Source organism: Pteropus alecto, unplaced genomic scaffold (assembly GCF_000325575.1).
Source record: "Pteropus alecto unplaced genomic scaffold, ASM32557v1 scaffold20, whole genome shotgun sequence".
Lineage (NCBI taxonomy): Eukaryota > Metazoa > Chordata > Mammalia > Chiroptera > Pteropodidae > Pteropus > Pteropus alecto.
Window position 1 is genome coordinate 15,423,778 of NW_006436298.1, and position 13,267 is coordinate 15,437,044.

General features: G+C 34.6%; 1 protein-coding gene across 3 annotated transcripts in view; it reads right to left on the reverse strand.

Annotated features, from left to right (window-relative positions):
* Positions 1–13,267, reverse strand: part of TMEM167A (transmembrane protein 167A) — a 61,349-nt gene that overhangs the window by 30,901 nt on the left and 17,181 nt on the right. The gene's annotated exons all lie outside the window — the stretch shown is intronic.

Below are 13,267 nucleotides of genomic sequence, written 5' to 3' on the forward strand. Positions count from 1 at the left end.
TTTCAGAAATCAAAGTAATTCTAGGACCAGGCAATTAGAACAAGTAAGTGCCAGGATGCCATTCATCCCTAAATAAACTAAATCTCTCTGAATATCATTGTCACTTTGTTTATTGTCTTTTTCCTTCAACTAAAGTGAAGTTATTTGAAGAGCCAAGTTTGCCCTCGGGTACAGTACAAAAAAGATTTAACATTGATAACTTTAAAGGGCTTCAAATCTCTGTGGACTGCAAGCATGACCAATAAAGGTTGTGAAATGCATCTTCTGAAGCTACAATCATAAATCCAGTATTGAATCAGCACATGATAAATAAGTTCCATTAATCAATTAATTATTTCTAATCAACTATCCCTTGTTTAAGAAACTAAAAAATATAAAAAGTTACAATTAATTGAAAATGCACAATGTCCTGAAAATGATCAGTGTTAGGTCTCTGGAAAAGTGGATTTCAATAGCTCTCTGTTTAAGTTCTCCAGAGTGGAAGAGCTATGAGATAAGCTATCGGCTGATCCTATTATCTAAGAATTTTGAATTAGAAGAAACCTCCAAATCCATATAGTTTGGAAATTTTTAATCTGTAGTTTATTATTTATAGGTAGGTTCATATTTCATAAGAACTTTTTATCAACTTTCCTAGAGATTTATGAACCAAGAAAATGTAAAAGTTATTAATCTTGTCCATACTCCAACTTTGCAAGAACTCAATGTATAATAAGGTTGTATTTTTTCTAATATTCTAAGTTAATCCAATCAATCGATGATTGTTCTGCATACAGTCAGCTAAAGTTGTGTGACATTCTCCACATATATTTGTTGGTTCAGTGTATTTAATGTACAGAATCAGAAACTTTGCAACACAAAGCAAAATTTTCTCTAACTTGCCCTTGATTTGTTAGGTCAGCTACTTTATTCTAGCCATATAGATTACCTTGACAATTTTCATCCTTCAGAAATCAGTGCTGATTCTTATTAAATCTCTATTCTACATGTAAAATATAATAAAAAATAAAATTTGTACATTATCAATGCATTTTTAAGGTGCGTAGAACTATAAGTTCTAGTCTTTATGGACTGAAACCGGAAATGTGAATTTCATTGAGCAGTGAACTGGAAACCTGTAAAGATTATGGATGACATGTGCGCCATATGGAAAACATTGTTTGAAATGCAAATTGTACCTTTCAAGTGTCTATCACATCTCAACATGGTTTTGTTTTTCTAACATAGAAAGGTCAGATCACTGGTATTAGGTGTCTTTAGCCTAGTTTTGATATCCTGCTGTACCAAGAATCATTTTTGTTTTTTCTACTTTTTTCCTGATGTTAGTTTCACCTCATCTCTCCCCTACCTTCCTCATTCCATATATTTTTCCCTTCCTGCTCAGCCTCCCCAATCAGAAAAAAAGAAATAAAATGTGTTATGTTCTGTAAAAGTAGAACAAAGTAAACTATCTTGACAATTATGTAGAAAATACCAAAAGCATAAGGAATTACAATCTAAATAGTAAAGCAAAATTCAAAGACTTCAGTCATTGAAAATGTTAGAGAGAGAAAATCTTACTTTTTAAATTTATGTAAAATGGACAAAAACAAAGAAATAGATTTTAGTAGGTGGCCACAAATGGTGGTAGTTTCCTCTAGAATTATTCAAGAAAGGCTACATGTCTGGTTTAGTTGAAACTAGTCTCTCTGTCAAGAAGAGAATGGAGTTATAAGTACTTCTTATTTTATATAAAAGTATATCATTGATTTCAAAACCGATGGTATTCATGTGTCACTTTCTTTTTTCAAGACCATTTTCATTATTCTAAATGACAAAATTAAGAAGCATATGACATGAAGAGGTCTGACCCTGGTATCTAACCATCTAGATCTCAACCTGGAGTCATCACTTACTAATACTATGACTAGTTACATAATCTCGTGAATGTGACTAGTCACATAATCTCGTTCTATATCAGAGTTGGTAAACTTTTTTATAAAGCACCAGACAGCAAATATTTTAAAAGCAGCCCCTGACAATATGTAGATAAATGAGTGTGGCTATCTTTCAGTCAAAGTTTGTTTATGGACCCTGATATTTGAATTTCATATAATTTCCATGTCAAAAAATATTCATATACATATATATGTATATACAAATATACATATATACAATTTAAAGATATAGAAACCATTCTTAGCTTGTGGATCATATAGAAATAGACTGTAGACTAATTTTGGCCTGTGGGCCACAGTTTTTCAATCCCAGTTCTGCGAGGACACAAGTGCTTTTCATCCTCACAGTCTGAGGCATAGTCTGTCATCTACCGTGCTCTCTGGTTAAACCTGAGCCTAGTAGTTTACTTACTTCCAATAGTAATCTCCCCAGCAAATTGACTGAATTACTGGTGAGCCGGCTTGCTTACTATTGTCAATCCTAAAAAGTACTGTTTCTGTTATTCTAGCTATTAGCTATAGCTCCAGCCTTACTTAGAGCAAATACTTTGGCATATGTAGAGGAATCATTGTCTCACTAGCATTGTTGTCTCCCTTCTTCTGGCAAGTGTACACTGATTTTCCTTTGGGAACCTTCTTTCCTTCACTGATAGTGGCCCTGTAATTTGGGTAGTTCAGGCCAGTCAGAGCGTCTGATTTCCCATTGTCATGGTCATTGGTTTAGGAATGAGAGCAAGACCTCGCTCAGGCCAATGAAATGTGAAGAGATTTTTGCTGAAGAGTTATCCGCTTTTCATCAGGAGCTGAGGAAGAAAACCTTTCTTTTGCTGTGGACTGTATGGTAAGGGGACAAATTCTGGAATTTTCTGTAGCTATTAATGCTATGATGAAAGAAATGAGTGAGGCAAAAAACAAAAAAACTATAGAGGGGAGAGCTGAGAAAATTATGAACAACCGGAGTCCTATTCAGTTGTAGATTATACTTCTGGACCAAACCACAGCCGAATCTGTTGGATTATTCAGGACTATTCAGTTATTTGAGTCAATATATTCCCTTTTATTGATAGAAAAGATTAAGAGTGATGTTTCCTCTTATCTGAACCTGAAATCATCCTAGCAAATGGAGTTAATATATCCTGGAATAAGCTCAGTGGAAAAGAAGAGACAGATCAAGATGCTTAGATTCTTGTTTCAGATTGACCAAGTATTAACTACATCTCTGAAACACTCTGGATCCTCAGGTCAAATGAAACCCCTTTTTCAAATGAAGTCTTATGAAGAATCCAAAGAATTCCTACCCAAAAAGAAGCCCAAAGTGCTGACCGTTTTCTCCCTTCTGTGGTTTGAGGAACCTGTAAGGCTTATCTATAGCTTTCAGGATCATGGTTTGACGGTAACCAGAAGTGGTAATCTGGAGTCTGGAATTAGACTCAAGAAAACAGGTTTGGTGTTCAATGGACGAGTTCCAACACAAACACTGTTGCCTTTACTCTATGTGACCATGGATAAATTACTAAACCTCTCTAACATTCATTTTTCTCATCTACAAATAAACCAACAAACAAAACAAAACAACCAAACAAAACAAACAAAACAAACCAAAACAAAAAACAGCACCTATCTCGTTGGATGCTTTCCATGGATGAAGAAATAGTGCATTGAAAGTCCCCACCACAGTGCCTGGCACTGTGAGTGCTCAAATGTTAACTGTGATTAAGGTTCTTTACAAAATTCTTTGATTTAAGCAATCATCAAAAACCTTCATAATTTTTCTTCCCTCTTTTTTTTTCTCTTATGGGACATACTTCAATTAGGCATTACACCCAGGAGTAAGGGATAAAAACACAAGTAATTAAACCATTGCTATGATCTTAATTACCACAAATTTAATGAATGTGGTGTGGCAGAATAAAATGGTTTCTGCCAGTCTGTTATACCAAAAGGCTGTTGGGGGAAGTGGACGGATTGTCAAGGCAAGCTGGCAGGAATTATAAGCATCCTTTGATTCCCTTTCACATGTTGTTTCTCATTATAGAAAGATGACCTATGACTTATTTAGAAACATCTGGATGCTTTGAGGGATCTTCCAGGAACTCTCTCTTTGTTAAAGAACTTAAATATATACTAAGCGCTTGAGAAATAAGAAACATAATTACAATTAGAGTCATAAGAAGAGTAGATGCCACGTAAGTCATGTCTTGTGGAGATTTCCAATGTTTAAAAGCATCACTTAGCTGTTGTTTGACTTTATCAAGTTGTCCCCATCCTGGTTAGGAGATGGGAAACATTCAGTCAGCCACCTGTTCTGAAGGATGCTATTAGGAGGGGCACAATGCGTCCTTCCTGATCCTCTAGTAGGTATAAAATAATACTGAATAATTGTGAGAGTCTCAGGATAACTTGCATGTATTTGAAACTCGGTCTGCCCTCCATAAGAAATATGCATGGTATATAGTATTTTTTGTTTTAAATAACAGAAACAAAATTCAGTTAATTTAAGCAGAAAAAACTTAAAAAGAGAAAAAGAGTAGGAAAGTTTTTTGAGAGTTTTCATGAATACCTCATCAGAATGCTGCCATTAATGCACCTTAACCCCACTTACTCCAAGCCTCACTATCTTTCCAAGCTTTTAATTCTAGACTTCAAATTCCTGGAAGAAAGGATCTGCATTGGACAGATGTCATCCACACCTGGAAGTATCAGCCCCATATAGGGGGCTGTTTCCCAAGAAGCAGGAGGACTAAGCTAGGTTGGCACTCCAAAAGGGTCTCGTTTAGGAAACTTGTGCCAACTTAATACATCACTCAAACAAACACACGTGATCTCCACAAAAGTGCCAGAGTCGAGGGCAAGGATCTAACTTCCATAGAAAGACATTTATGTCTTGTGAATTCTATCAGGCTGACTTTTTTTTTTTGCTAAAGAAACAGTACTGAGCATACATTTACATTTTGATGGCCAGGCCACATCAGATATCCATCAAAATTGCCCAACATTATTCTTTTATGCTTTCCCATTCCTTTAGATGGAGTTCCAGTAGGTATTAAAGAAGTGACATACCTGAAAAGTGGAATTTAGGTCTTGAAGTTTTTCAATCAGTAAATTATGTTCATCAACAATCCTAAAGCTAATAAATTATGCCTCATCGACATTTATTCCTTATCGAATTGTTAACACTTTGACATACTTTTGATATCCTAAGAACTCTTAGGGAGGAAGCTGGAATAAATCATTAGGTGAAAAAGACTTCAATCATTAGCCACGACTCCTATATAATAGGCCTCTTCAACCTACCATCCATTAATCTGGTTTCAGTTCTTAATAGGATTATAGAAACAACTTTTTAATATCCAAATCCATACACAACTACTGCAAAATCATTTATATAGAAATTTTCTTACTAAAATTTGTCAAATACTTCATTTTTTCAAAAGCCTCAATTATACATAATGCTATAATAAACACCAATTCTCCAATATTTTGTAAAGTGTGTAAAGTAGATGGAGATATGTTTGCCATTATTGTCATAAACCAGAGAATCAGGAAAATTTGTAAAGTCGACTTCTTTATGCCACGTAATCACAGATATATTTCATGTCATTTAAAATGGAAGAGAATTATTTCATCACTCAAAAAATAAACTCATTTACTTGGTACTAATTTTATATTCAATGCAAGGCTTTTATTTTTGGAACTTGGATCACTCACTCTGTTGTATATGTAAAACTTTCATTGACTAGTATACGCATTTTAAGTTTATTATCTTCTGCCTCTACACAAAACCTTTGGCAGGCTATTCTCTAGCATATATGTTGGAGATAACTGAGTCTGTTTCTTGTCAGTTCTAAATTTAAATGATTTACTTTTCTTGATGGTTAAAAATGCTTGAAGTCAGGGCATAAGGGGGTAAATTCAGTCCATTTGTGCTTCTTCAAAGAATTAAGAATTTACATGACGGATGAAAGTTTACTAAATACTGTTCACATTCTGGATTTCCAAAGGCAAGTAAGGAGTGACTACCCTTAAATATTTTAAATTCATATGAAACATCTAGTTTGAGAAAGCAAGTATGGGAGAAAGTGGAAGGAGAACGGGAGATAGAACAGCGGATTTGGAGATGAAATGACAAAGACATTCTATATTCTCATGGGAATGAAACAAAGAAGAGAAAATCAATAAAGCAAGTTGCAACAAGAGTCTGATAGTCTGAAAATATCAAGCACGAAGAAAAAAAGTAGAGCGTGAAATTCAAATGCACATACTTGCCATTTATTTGATCATATGTTTACCATAAAAATACAGACTTAAAAAATAAAAGGAAAGAAAAACCACTGTTATTCCTACATCCTAGAGAAAACTATTATAAGCGTGCTGGTATGTATTTTTATAGCTCTTTTCCAGTAAATGTGTGTGTGCTCACGTGCAAATATAAAACACAGAATTTTTCACACTAAGAGATTACTTTGCAAAAATGTTTTGTAACATGATCTCATCACTTAATAGATTGTGCGCATTCCTTCATGTCAATACTTCAATATACATTTCATGGCTGCATAAATATTCCATTTTGTAGAATGAACAAATAAATGAATTCTATCAAAATTTTCTGTAAATTGACCATCTACAACTTCCATTATTAAAATAGAGGTACAGGCCCACTGCACCCTGAATGATTAAAACACTGGGGCAGCAAAAGTGTCCGTATATAGATTACTGTGTGACATTCAGGCTGCTGCATCTAGGGGTGCCTTGTTCAGTCTGAATGTTCTATAGCACCCCTACAGCCTCAGCTTACTTTTCAAGTTCTTGTGTCTGCTATTTTTATGTCTCTCTCATTTTCCAGATGCTGAACTTCTTTTGCCCAATCTGGAGAACATCTTAGTTTTGCTCAGGATCCTGCAATGCTTAATAGAACTAAATTCAAATGCGGTACTTAAGCAGCTGATTCCTCCACCTAATGAATGAAGGTACTTCATTGAGGAGTCGTGGTGGTAGGGGAGAGAATGATTTAAAATGCACTATTGCTCTACTCTATTAAAGGTTGATAAGATGTGACTGCTAAGCCTTTTAAGAGTGTAATTTCAGTTGGCAGGTAGAGGTGGACTGGGGAGATATTTCCAAGTGCCCTTGAAATAATAAAAGTAAGAAGTCAACTCTTTTGCCTACCTGTGCCTCTTATCCTAAACAAAAAAAACAAAACAAAACAAAACAACCTGTTCATGCAGACCTAAGTGCAAACCTAAGGCATCCGTTTCACTTACGTATATGTGTAATATAAATTAATTGTAGTGGATATTGATGTAATTTGTGCTTTTATTTAAAAAATATCATTTCTGAAGTAGAAACAATATAGTTGTCCAATAATATGCTATAGGTTAAATATATTATGTTGTATTCTATAGTGGAATACTCTCTGGTTATTTGAAAATGGCATAATAGCAAAAATCTATAATTTGTGTAAAGATATTCATGGTATAGCATTAAATGGGGAGGCTATGAAACAGCAAATAACATTTTATCCCATTTTGTAAAAATAAATTATACATTTTCTCTTTGAATGGATATCTTTACATGAAGAGATAATGATGATTATTTTGGACTGGTAGGATTACTGGAAACTTTTATTTTGTGTATGTATGTACTTGCATTTTCTAAATTTTCTGTAATTCATAGATTTAAATTTTGTAGTGAGAAATTTTTTTAAAAAATTCTTTTAGGGAGAAGACTAAAGGTGCCATGGAATTTTGTCTCTCATATGATTCTGAAAGGGCTCAATGCACCATTCCTCAAGCACAGGAGGTTATTGTCACTCAGAGGTTATTATTCTCTTAGAAGGAAGACTAAAGAACGAAAAATAGAGGCATCTCTTGCTTAATGACTCAGACTCTGCTAGCGGGCAGCTACATTGGTCTATTTCCTTGGATCATAGTAAGTAAAAACATATGGAGGGCAGAGAGTTGAGGGAAATGATAAGTAAAGGCCTAGAAGTAAATTTCTATTTTTTCTCCTCTTCTTTCAAGTTGATGTGGATATTTTCCTTTGCATGATGTAGCCAATGGGTGAGTCGATATTCATAGATAAGGGCAATGATCGATCTCAGGATTAGATAAAGAAAAGAATAACAAGCACATGCTCCCTGAGTGTTTCCTACTGAAGTAACCACTGTTAAAATCACAGAATATCTCCTGTAACTCTTCAGAAATAACCAGTGAGCTCTCACAAAACTTCTGGCAAGGTGATTTCCTGGGTACATTTCACAAAGTAGAACTTCCAGCCACAGTGGGATGTCCGAGAACATGCCTGGAGAAAAATGAATTTTCACTTTCTAAGAGCTCTTTGTCTAAGGACCTGCTGAGAAATATACGTGGGGGCCAACACAAACCTGAAGGAGATGAAGAGACTTGCTCCAAAATTCTATATCTGTCACATGGATTGTGGCTCAGTCCCACCACTTTCCTATTATATAGGCAGAACTTTATTCATTTCCTTAGGCTGCGGTTCTATTCCTCACTCCTATTTTTGCATAATGCCTTTGGCATTTATGCCACAACTGCGACTATGTATACTTCAGCGGAAAGAAGCAGTGGGAAGAAAATGTAACATGAGGTACACACACCTAAATTATGTGGAAAAGAATACTAAATAGGATGCACTTTGTGATATTTGTCCCCGAGAAAAGTAAATATAAGAATTCAGTTACTTCCGTTTAAAATCTCAACAAGTTTATTTTTTGAGAGCCAACTTCTCTAAATTTTCATGACTAATTAAAATACGATAAATTTGGATGGAGCAGAAGTCCCTGTGGAATAGAGTGTAACTATGTTTAAATAGAAAGAAAACTTCTGTAGAATTAGTAATACATGACTCAGGTTCTTTAAGTCTGTTGATCATACCAGCACTGGCTAGCTCACTAGTACCTTCCAATGACCACTAATTTTTTTTTTTTGGTAACTCCATTGGGTGTGATATTAAAAGTATCCAAGATCATCTATCATTTTGCTGGATTTCTTCACAGCCCCTCTGCTTCCTGGCTGAGTTATTTATGTAATATTATTCCACATGGGAAAGCCCAGCTGTTAAAGTTTTAGAATCAGGAATAAGAACACATTTTTATTAGATCTTTCATCTTGTCTACAATGTGTTTTTCTTGGTTTAAATAATAATAGCAGCATGCTGGCTTCTCCACCATAACTCACTCCCTGTGTCTTTGGAGGGGAGAAAGTCCTTGTTGTACTCTGGGGGTTCCCAGAATGGGGCTTATATGAAACTAAATGTGAAATCGATGTGTGGGATTATGTAATCACTCGGTGAGTATGAACTCATACAACCGGGGTGGGCACTGTAGAGGTAAAAAGTGATAGAACTAAGTTACAGATTAGTGGGAGCAAGAAAGGGATATGAGAGAAAACAGGAATTTAGTGGATTAGAAAGTTTTGATTATAGAAGGAAAGTTGTACCATTTACAAAAATGGAAAAACTTAGAAGTAGCAAGTTTAGATAGGATGATTGTCAACAATTAATAACTGCCACTTTGATTCAGAATCAGATTTTAACCATTTCTGGGGGAGTTCAGAAATGAACTATCAGAAGCAAGTCACTTAGGCGCTCAAAGGCTCATAGAAATAGCAAACAGACTGAACAGCTTTAAATTGCAAAACAATCAACAACCTATAACTCCCCCAAACTAATCTTGACCAGCCTTTAATTATGTAGGTAAACAGAAACATTTCTCTTTCCGGTTTACTCAAAAGATGGCCATTTCAATTTTTTTTTCACTCATATGACAATAAAAACTAGGAGGCTCTTGAGAATTCATTTTTATTTTTATTACACACTATGGACATGTGGACTACCAGAGTAGGATGATCCTTTGTACTCTTAAAACCACAGGCAAAAAAAAAAAAAAAAAAATCACAGGAAATATACTCCCCTTTTTTTCTGCTATTGGAGTGGCATTTCAGATTATTTTGGGATTAATTTAGGGCAAAGTAAAAGACACCATGGAAGGTAGTATATAAATGACATAATTATAAAGTTATTTTTGGAGGCTAGTGTTAACTTGCTAATTGAGAATAACAAGGCTGTGCAGTATTCGCAATTTTCACAATGCTATTATATATTTTAAGTCCTCACTTAATATTGTTCTGTGACTTTTAAGTACAATGAAACCAATTTTACCACAGGTTAATTGAAATAAACGAGTTAAGTTCATCAACATTATAATGCAATGTTACTCGAGGACTTGCTGTACTTGGCTACTTATATTCTGAACAAGTATTAAGTATTGTAACTGGATACCAAAGAAAGGGAAGAGCAGTCCCTAAGAATCTTCTATTTGTGTTTTTTTGTTTCCTATGATCCAGTAACTTTTCAAAGACTTTGGTAAGAGCATTAAGTCCTTGCTCACTGGAAATCTTTTCTGTACACCCAGGAAATGCAGACAATGCACCACATCTGCTCATTGTGCTGATGTGTGCTTTAACAATCACGGCTGCTTTTGGCATTGATGGAGTATGAGTTACTAAAAAAGTTCCTAAAATTACTTGACTTAGCTACCTTGGCTTTATATACTACGCAGGTAAGTCTCTGGAGAATATTCTACTGTATTCCTGGTCCAAATTAAGATTGGTATATATATATTCAACCTTGTTAATATGTAAACCAACGGACGATTTTTTTCTTGAGGTCAGGCAGAAAGGAACACATATTCACCTTCAATTCTGAGGTAGGTAATAGATAATAATAAGAATGCAGACCCTCTAGGATTTAACCTTTGTCCATCTTTCTAGGTTTATGTTTTCATATTCCCCAAGTGGCACAACAAGCTACGTACTTGTAGTCCATAATATACCACTGGTGCTTTTGCACATTGCTCTTAAATTCAGTTTACGCATTGCTTCTTTGGAAGGATGTTTGTATCCCTGACTGAGTTATCGCCCTTTTATTTTCTTCTGGAATATTACCTCAATAATAAATGCTGTCACGTTGTACTTTGTATAACTTCATCTCTCACCCACCACATTATGACTGCTAGAGGGAAGAAAATGTGTATCTTCAATGAGAATATACCATATGCGCTCCATAAATGTTTCTTGAAAGAATAGTAAAACATATTCTATTTACAAGTCATAGGTCTTTTTCACAAAACAGAGATTTGTTCATTTTTGACTATGTAAACTTGGAGAAGTCACTTCATTCAAACCTCTATTTTGATTTAAGATAAAACTAGACTGGTGTGCATATCACTAAGATGAAGGAATCTATTACAAATTACAGATTACTATTATCTCTAGCACAAAAGGGCGATTTTGAATTTGAACATGTAAGAACATTCAGGATAGTGCCTGGTACAGCAGCACAGGCATTAAGAAAACATTGGACTTGAATCTAAACTTTTTTAAGTCACAGAGGGAATTCAGGAGACTATGCAGCCTTTTGCCTGACCATTTTTTAAGACTGCTAGAAAGAAGACATGCTCCTGCCATTGGTACAGCTGAGGCCAATCAGGAGCTAAATATCACACAAATTCCAGGTGAGATGGATCAAAATTCCAGAGCCAGGAAGGTTAGGGAGAGTATTTGACCCAGGCAAGCTGTGGACTTCAGTGCCGACCATCCCATCCAGGTAAGACTACGTGACAGAGGCAGTCCATCTGATGCTTAAACTGATACTTAATCCTCTTCTGCACCCTACCACACACCACCACAAAAGGAATATGTGAATATTCCGTGGGCTTAAAACTACTTCCACTGCCCTTTGGGTTATATAAAAGGATTCTGTGGTAACTGCTCAAAAGAAACAAAACAAAACAAAACAAAACCATAAAAGAAAATGCTAATTGTTTTTCTTCATAGAATCCTGTGTTTTTCCCCTGCCTCCCAAAAAGCCTGTGTATCAAAAGGTCAGAATGGCTAAGGTCAGAAATAAGCTGCCTCCCACTCTGTTCAGAATCTACACACAGAACAAATTTTTATATATTATCAGAAATTTTCAAAAGAATTTATTTCTTCCTCTTTCTTCTACCTACATCCTCAGAAATGCCAAACTAAAGAAATCTTAGAATTGACTGTCTAATAGATGTTTCCTAGAATTCTTTCCAAGTAGTTTAATCTTTAAAAATAAACAGCTTTCAGTTCAGTAACTTTTGCAGAAAGAGCTGCTAGCAGACTCATTTTAAAATAATCCTTTTCTTAATATCTAATTAATATTACCAATAATGGACAATTTTTAGCTAAGATATTTAAATTCTGCTTAGCTTTGAAATTTTAACTGAATTTTGGTTGAACCTTAAGAGATGTTAACCATAAACTTATATCTGCTCTACTGCAAAACCTGTAAATCATATTCTGAGTGTTTCTCTTTCCTCGATGAAAATTACTAAAGGTCGTCCTCCTTTATTATCAAAGCTCAAAGAACTTACGCCATGGTATACATATAAGCAGACTTGAAAACTGTTTATCATCACCTATTAAGTTACACAAGAGATTCCAGTTCAAGTTCACAGACAAAACGTAAACTAGATTTAAAGTGCTGTATTAAAAAACAATAAAAACACAGTTTGCATTTGGGGTAATTAAAATAAGTGAAGACCTGACATTAAAAAAAATGAAAAACACATAAGATTATCATTCTGTAATTGTTCTATTTTGCTATTTTCATTCTATGAATGCAGTTTTATTTAGAGAACAACAGCTGGTCAAATTTATGCTAGATATTTATCCATATTTAAGCAGCGAGGCTTGCAGAGGTTACTACACCAGTTAGTTAGTCTACACTCTACGTTAAATATTAACATTTTCCCCAATACTACTCTAAAGTCATATCTCATTTATATTCCTCCTTAAGAAACACATAGGCTTGTTTTAAATAGTTTAAAAACCTGTAATAAACTAAAGAGTTCGCTTCAGTAGAGGTACTCTGGTTAATGCTCAAAATGGTGTGGCCAGAGGAAAGGCAAGCATTATTAAATACAAATGCAATCCTTAGCAACACAAATTGAACCTTTTTTTCCAAAAAAAGCTAGTCCAATATAAGGTTTCGTTCTATAAAGATATATCATTTCCAAATCACAGTGACAGGAACTTGAATAATTTACCAATTTTGTTTTCTACTATGTATCTTAGAGATGTCACTAAAAACTGGTATCTGACACAAAAGAATAACATTTGTAGAATGTAATATTGTAGTAACAGTACTGAGATTGTTACAAACTCTTTAAGTATTAAATGGTTACATCTTAATTATTTATCTAGAACATTGGTCCAATAACAAAAGTAGAGAAAAGCAGCTGGAAATTTATCTCATTCAATGTTCAGAGATAAAAGAGTTAA